The sequence below is a fragment of the Oryzias latipes genome, chromosome 5 (assembly GCF_002234675.1).
Source record: "Oryzias latipes chromosome 5, ASM223467v1".
Lineage (NCBI taxonomy): Eukaryota > Metazoa > Chordata > Actinopteri > Beloniformes > Adrianichthyidae > Oryzias > Oryzias latipes.
The window spans coordinates 4679202-4687809 of record NC_019863.2 but is presented as its reverse complement, the minus strand read 5'-3'; positions in this window follow the sequence as shown (position 1 = coordinate 4687809).

Sequence of the window (8608 nt, the reverse complement as noted above, 5' to 3'; positions counted from 1 at the left end):
GCTCTCTCCACGCAGGGAGAGGGATCCCTGAGCTCTCTGGCAAGGCCAAGAGCCGGGGATCACATCACCTGTGCCGGGGGTGTCCCTGTGGTGTGGGTTCTGGTCTTTGGCCCTGTGTGCTGGGCCTCGCCAAATTTCCAACGGTGGCCGAGTCTGGTTGGGCCAAGTTTACAACATCCCTTGTGGGCTCCCTTTTCTCCTGGGTGCTCTCCTCCTGTGCGGGGGCAGCTGGCCCCTGCCTTACTCATTCCTGGACCCACCGTAGGCCGGGTGGGTGCGCGGAGCAGGTCTCCCTTAGGGGGTCCTGGCCCGTACCAGGGATGGGGCGGGGGGATGCCCAGAACTCCTGGGTGGTGATGAGGTGCTCGTCTGGGGCTGCGGGCACTCTTCTTGGGTGGGGCCCGGCGTTGGGCCCTCCCGGCGCGGTGGGGGGCTGCTCTCCTGGTTGGGCCGGGGCGGCACTCTCTGTCCCTCCATGCCTCCCTGCTCTCTGGCTCTGGGGGCCTCTGAGTGGTCCTGCTGGCGCTGGCCAGCGATCGCCCAGGGGGCGGTTGTTCTCTGCCTGCTGCTGAGTGGCGTTTTGGCTGCAGCAGCTGTGCGGCGGGGGTCTTGGTGTGGGGATGGCTGGAAACTCTCCCTCCTTCTTTTCACATTCCACCATCCATTTTAGAAGAACGTAAACACTCACCTGAGCACAGGTGTTAGCTCACCTTTGCACAAACACTTTGCATGATTGAATGAAATATTTCACACTAGTTGGTTTGAATGCATAAGTATGCATGTGTGAACACTATTTGTATTGTGACATGACTATTTGTATTGTGACATGTGGACATTTTGGCAGCTAGCAGGTGTTTTTATAACATTTGAGTGTGTGTGTGGACAGGCCCCGCCCTTTCTAGATTTGCATTACATCTGAACTTGACCATAATGATAAAAATCCAGCAACTTGTTGCTTTATGCTGCTCCCCCCCCCCCCCCCCCATAATCGCCCTTCTACCCCTCCCCCCCTCTAACATCCCTCTCTTTTCTTCCCTCCTTTCCTTTTCCGTCCGGACCAACACAAAAGATTTTCAAATACGATTAAAATGAATAAAGTTTGGCCTCGATTACAAAAGGGGTTTATTCAGACATACCTCTGATTTGTCAGAAAATTCATAACCCCTGTTGTTAAAGTAAAATATGTCCTACACAAGAGGCTTTCAGCTCTCATCTGTTTGCCCAGCTGTTGGACAGGACAAGTTAAAAAACAAAAAAAAGTCTATGCCAGGGTGCTGGAGAGGAGAGTCCGTCCGATAGTCAAACCTCAGATCCAGGAACAATCTGATATATATCATAAGAAAGTGGATTTCTTATATTCTTACTGACAAAGTCCCTCACCTGTAAATATTGATAAAAGTTAGTGTTTGGGATATTGTATTTTCTGACTAACTGATTAAATGACATCATTGTATGCCCCTCTAACAGATCTTGTAATCTGGACAACCCTTTGTTTGCCTAGACACAAAATCTACTGTCCATCATCCCAGGCAAAAAATCTGGTTTATCGAGTAATGGTGTGAGAACGGAAGTTACCTGGGACCTGCCTTCCAACTTTCTTATTGTTCGCCATGCTGTAATAGTAGCAATTGTAATAGGATTCCTACAGAAAGACTTTAGTGATTCATCTTTTTTAACAAAAAGTAAAGTTGTTAAGGGACAATTAGACAAAGAACTCTCTATGTCAATCCAAAGACATGCAGGACTAATGCACACCCATTCAGTCCATGGATTACATGAAATCTTTCCACCTTTATCCAGAACACGTCAATGCAAGGGTGGGGTCATCTAAGCTAGCACAAGGGTTATAGATAGGTATAGATAGATATAACACCTCGGGGTCCCCCCAGAGGAGCTGGAGGAAGTGGCCGGGGCAAGTAAGTCTGGGCATCTCTTCTTATTTTTCTTTTTTTATTGTATTTTTTTTTTAACTTGTCCTGTCCAACAGCTGGGCAGGCAGATGAGAGCTGAGGGCCTCTTTGTGTTGGACATATTTTACTTTAACAATAGGGGTTATTAATCTTCATACAAACCAGAGGTATGTCTGAATAAACCCCTTTTGTAATTGAGGCCAAACTTTATTAATTTCAACCATGTTTGAAAATCTTGGGTGTTGGACCCGACGGAAAAGGAAAGAAGGGAAGAAAAGGGAGGGATGTTAGAGAAAGGGGGGTGGTAGGAGGGTGATAATAGGAGGGGAGGGGGGATAAGACCATGAAGCAGCATAAAGCAACAAGTTTACTGGTTGTTTATCATTACGGTAAGGTTCAAATGTAGTACAAAAAGGGCGGGGCCTGTCCACACACACACTCAAATGTTATCAACACACCTGCTAGCTGCAAAAATGTCCACATGTCGACATGTACACAAAACAGATAGTGTTCACATGCATACTTATGCCTTAAAACCAACTAGTGTGAAATATTTCAGTCATTCAATCATACAAACTGTTAGTGCAAAGGTGAGCTAACACCTGTGCTCAGGTGAGTGTTTATGTTCTTCTAAAATGGATGGTGGAACGTGAAAAGAAGGAGGGAGAGTGCCCAGCCTTCCCCACCCCAAGACCCCCGCCGCAGCAGCAGCGGCAGCCGGAATCCCCCCAACGCCACACGGGAACAGGCAGGGAACAACCGCCCCCCGGGTGACCAAGACCGCCATCCAGGCAAGGAGCCAGCAGGACCACCGCCAGGCCCCCAGAGCCAGAGAGCAGGGAAGCACGGAGGGAAAGAGAGTGCCGCCCCAGCCCAACCAGGAGAGCAGCCCCCCCGCCGCGCTGGGAGAGCCCAACGCAGGGCCCCACCGGAGAAGGACGCCCACAGCCCCAGACGAGCACCCCATCACCACCCAAGAGTTCCGGGCATCCCCCCGCCCCAACCCCAGGTACGAGCCAGGACCCCCCAATGGAGACCCGCTCCGCACTCCAGGCAGCCACCCACCCGGCCCACGGTTGGTCCAGGGAGGAGCAAGGCAGGGGCCCGCCGCCCCCACCCAGGAGGGGGGGGACACTGGGGAAAAAAGGGGGCCCACAAGGGGTGTTGTAAATATGGCCCGACCAGGCTCGGCCACAGTTGGAAATTTGGCGGGGCCCAGCGCTCAGGGGGCAAGGACCAGGACCCACCCCCCAGGGACACGAACACCCTTATCAGGCGTAATGTGAACCCCCCCACCGCGCGGAGAGAGCACCGCCTGGCCCAGGAAGCCAGCACCCATGGGACACTGCCGCCGTTGCCAAGGGGCCCGCACCCCACACCAGGGAAGGGGTAGAGGACAGATGGTCCTAGGTCCCACCTTCCTTGCAAAATGTGTGTGTGTGTATGTGTGTTTGAGAGGGTGTGTGTGTGTGCATGTGTGTGTGTTTATGTTGGAATGTATATTTTGAGAGGGAGGGGTGTGTATACTAAGGGGGGTGCAGTTAAAATTGGCGGGTAGGGCACTAAGGGGACATCTCCTTATTACTCGCAGTGATGTCCCCTCACCCTCCCCACCAAGGGGCCCTAAATGTCTAAGGTGCGGTTAAAATTGGCGGGTAGGGTGCTAGGAGGACATCTGCTGCTTGCTGGCAGTGATGTCCAAGCACCCCCCCTACCAAGGACCCTATGGTCCGATGGCGGGCCCACTCCATACGGCAACCATAGGAGGGGGGCCACTGCCAAGTAGTCCCCCCCCAAGGCGCATCGCAGGCTAAACCCCCCACCCCCTCACCCTAATATGAGGTTATATGAGGAAGGGCATAAGTTGGGGACAGCTGGTAGACTGTCCCCCGGTGGTCAAACAGCTGTCCCCCAGCCCCCCCCCCCCAGCAAAGGGGCCAGGCCCACCCAGCCCAGGGGCCCCACCCCCGGAGGCGCTGACACCCCAGGCCCGGCACCACCCACCCCACACGGAGAGAGAGGAGCCAGAAAGCGTCGCCCCCCCCCGGAGCAAGCCCAGGCCCCCACCCCCAAACACCGGCCCTAGAAGAGCTCTGGTCAGGCCTCGACGGGACCGAGGCAGCCAACCGGCCGGGGCAACCGCCGATTGCCTCAGCGGAGACCCCGACTCGTCAACCGCCCCCCGCCCCGTACCAATAGCTGGCCCCCCCTCCCCCCAGAATGCCCCCCCACAGGACAGAGCCGACAAGCCCCCCACCCCACCCCAGACCCCGCAGCCGAAGCGGATGACACCCAGAGCGACCGGGGGCCCCGAGAGGGTTGTCCCGTCCCGTCCCAGAGCCAGGGAAGGGCCGATCCCAGCCCCAGGTGCAGATGGGCAGCCCATCCAGCGCCGCTGGGCCCCCCCCCCGAGCAGGGCCCCCCGCCAACCCCCCCCAGCACAGGCAAAGGGACCAACCCCCAAGCCAAGCCAGACCACCACCCCACCCCCACACCCAAGCCCAGAGGACCACGCAACGCCCCAGCCCGCCCCACCCAGGCACCGGACCCGACCCCCCGACCAACGGAGCCCCCACCACCCCCCGCCAGGCAACGGAGGCCCCGACCCCCACCCCGAACCACGGCAAAAGGGCAAGGAGCAGCGATGACCAGGCCCCCCCACCCCCTAAGTCATGGAGTTAGCTATGGGAGACCAGAGAGACTGAATTCTTTCAAAGTTACTTGAACTTTGGGCTGACATTTTTTCCAAGCTGATATGATCAAGCAGCAGATTTCTGTGTTGACTTATATTTATATTTTTCTTGTTTTTCCAATTTATTAAAAAAAAGGTTTTTTAGCAATACAAAGAGTTATGAAAACGATAGAGCCTAATCCTCCTTCTACATCGATGGCACTCATGTCACCAAGCACAAAAAGTGACGGTGAAGCCGTGATTGAAACTTTAAGCCAGACTGATTATTTATTTATTTTAACTTGTCCTGTCCAACAGCTGGACAAACAGATGAGAGCTGAAGTCCTCTTGTGTTGGACACGTTATGTATCTTCTGACAAAACGGAGGTATGTCTGAATAAACCCATTTTGTAATCGAGGCCAAACTTTATTCATTTTAATTGTATTTGAAACTCTTTGGTGTTGGACCGGACGGAAAAGGAAAGGAGGAAAGAAGAGAGAGGGATATTAGAGAGGGGGGGGGGGTAGGACGGTGATTATAGGAAGGGGGGGGGGGGTAAAACCATGAAGCAGCATAAAGCAACAAGTTTCTGGATGATTATACTTATTAAGGTGAGGTTCAGATGTAATACGGGTCTATAAGGGCGGGGCCTGTCCACACACACACTCAATTGAAATAAGCACACCTGTTGGATCCAAAAATGTTCACATGTCAACATGTACACAATACAAACATTGTTCACAAATATTGTTTACTTATGCCTTCAAACCAACTAGTGTGAAATATTTCATTCAGTTACACAAACTAGGTAAGCTAACATCTGTAAATAAGTGAGTGTTTATGTTCTTCTAAAATGGATGATGGAATGCAAAAAGATGGAGGGAGAGTGCCCAGCCATCCCCACACCAAGATCCCTCCGCAGCGGCAGCCAGAACCCCCCAGCACCCGCACGGTAGCAGATGGAAATCAACCGCCCCCCTGGCGATCACATACGCCACCAAGGCCAGGGCCAGCAGGACCGCCACGGGGGCCCCCAGAGCCAGAGAGCAGGGAGGCATGGGGGTGAGTGCAGCTCCGGCTCAACCAGGAGAGCAGCCCCCCCGCCGCGCCAGGAGGCCCCAACGCGGGGCCCTGCCCCAGAAGAACGCCCACAGCCCTAGATGAGCACCCCATCACCACCCAGGAGTTCTGGGCATCCCCCCGCACAAACCCCGGGTACGAGCCAGGACCCCCCAAGGGAGACCCGCCCTGCGCTCCAGGCAGCCGCCCACCCGGCCCACGGTTGGTACAGGAAGGAGCAAGGCAGGGCCCAGCCATCCCCGCCCAGGTGGAGGACATCCAGGGGAAGAGGGGGTCCACACGAGTTATTGTAAGCATGGCCCGACAAGTCTATCCCACAGTTGGAAATTAGGCGAGGCCATCTCGGACATCCCCCGGCTATGATGTGATGTGATCTCCGGCTCTTGGCCTTGGCAGAGAGCTCAGGGATTCCTCTCCCTGCGTGCAGAGAGGGCCGCCAGGCCCAAAAAGTCAGCACCCAGGGAACACGGCTGCGTTGCCAAGGGCCCAGTACCCCCTACCAGGGATTAGGTGGGGACAGATGCAAAATGCATGTGTGTGAGGGTGTGTCTGTGCATGTATGTGTGTTTGTATTGGAGTGCGTATTTTGAGGGTTAAAGGTTGTGTGTAGTAAGGGGGTGCAGTTAAAATTGGCGGGTAGGGTACTGAGAGGACATCTCCTGATTACTCACAGTGATGTCCAATCACCCTCCCCACCAATGGGCCCTAAATGTCTAAGGTGCAGTTAAAATTGGCGGGTAGGGCGCTAAAAAGACATCTGCTGCTTGCTGGCAGTGATGTCCAAGCACCCCCCCTACCAAGGGCCCTACATGTCTAAGGTGCAAATAAGGTGCAAAGGGGGGGGGGGGCATATTCCATACAGCAACCATGTGAGGGGGACCACTGCCAAGTAGCTCCTCCCCCAAGGTGCATCGCAGGCTGACCCCCCCCCCTCCCATCACCCTAAAAACAGATTATAAGAGGAAGAGGGTAGGTCGGGGACAGCTGGTAGCCTGTCCCCCGGTGGTCAAACAGCCATCCCCCAGCTAACGGAGTCCAAACCGCCCCCCACTAAGCACCGGACGGCCCCGACCCCCACCCCTAACGACAGCAAACAGACCAGGAGCAGCGACGACCAGGTCCCCCACCCCCTAAGTCATGGAGTTAGTTATAGGAGACCAGAGAGACTGAATTCTTTCAAAGTTACTTGAACTGACATTTTTTGCAAGCTGATATGATCAAACAGCAGATTTTTCGTTATTGACTTACATTAATATTTTACTTGTTTTTCCAGTTTATTAAAATAATTTTTTTTAGCAATACAAAGAGTTATGACATACCTGTCGCCAGAGAGCCTGGACAGGTGTGCAGAACCAGAATGCATGCATGTAACTGTCGGGTAGATTACTATCAAAGTGCTCGCAAATGTCTGAGTTACTGAGACCCATCTTGAACATCCTCTGTCCAGTGTAGTAAATTCTGTGAAGAGTTTTGAAATGGATTAGCTGCAAGTTTGGACTTTTTGTCAATTTAAAGGTGTTTAGACAAAGTTCTGACCAGAAGCTTTCATCTGTGCTGATGCTCAAATCTGCATCTCTGCTTGTTATCGGAAGTGAAATATTATTATCTAAATTACATAAAAGTTTGTATATTTTGGAGAGAGTTTTATTCATTGAAAAATGAATCAAAGAGGCAACTGCTTCTGGTAGCTTTAAATCAATGTCTTTGTATTTAAACTTTTTAGTAATAATAAACTTAAGTTGCTGATATTTCAAGAAGTTATTTATTCCATGTTTGTTTTGAAGTACCTGGGGTGTTATGAATCTTTTATCAATAATTACGTGCTCTAGTAGTGTTACACCCCCTGCTTGCCAAGCTGGGAAGTGTGTAGTTTTTTGTCAATGAGGATGTCTGGGTTGTTCCAAATGGGTGTCATTTTGCACGGTTGAATTGACGATTTTGATATTTTTAGAAATTCCCACCAGGCTGTTAAAGTGGCATTTATATTAATACTTTGGAAACAATCCTGTTTTTTAACTGGTTGGCTAATAAATGGTAGATCTGACAGGTTGATCGTTCCACATAACGCCTGTTCCAAGTCTAACCATGAGTTGGGTCCTGGATTATTTTTTAACCATTTTAAGATGTATTGTAATCTATTTGCTAGAAAGTACTTGTAGAAGTTAGGTAATTCTAAGCCTCCACAGCTTTTTGCATATTTTAAAAATTTTTTAGACTAATTCTTGCAGGTTTATTGTTCCATAAAAAGCTTGATGTAGATAGGTCTAATGTTTTGAACCATTTTAGTGGCGGTTGTGTGGGGATCATTGAGAAGAGATAATTAACTTTGGGTAAGATTTTCATTTTAACCGTGGCTACCTTGCCCTTAAGGGACAGAGGCAGGTTGACCCAGCCTCTGTCCTGAGATGCTGTATGGGCAACTCTTCTTACACTGCTGCCCCCGCGACCCGGTCCTGGATAAGCGGAGGAAGATGTATGTATGGATGGATGGATAAAATATTTATTTTTAACATTTTTATATTTATATTAAACATTTTGGTTTGCAGTTATAACTTTTACATTGAATTTTTTTTTCAGGATTTATATTTGTGTTGAGATTTTGCATTTACAATTAGATTTTACTTTTATATTTGTCAATAATACTTAGATTTAAATTTGGCATCTACATCTCTTTGAGTCACAGAAAATGCTTTTATTTGTGATAAACAGAGACAAAATGGGATATAAGTGTTGCACACATGGAAGGAAATGTTTAAATGTGGTAAAGTTGTCACATAATTTTCATGAGGTGAACTTTTACATTCGGTCCCCCACAGGCACCTAGGGTCAATTACAAGTAAAAATAATCATAAAGAGATCACACGAATAAGACAGGAGATAAATTCACAACAGTAAAAAAGCATATTTTACTCCTATTTAAACCCTGACTTTTATATTTTCTTTCAA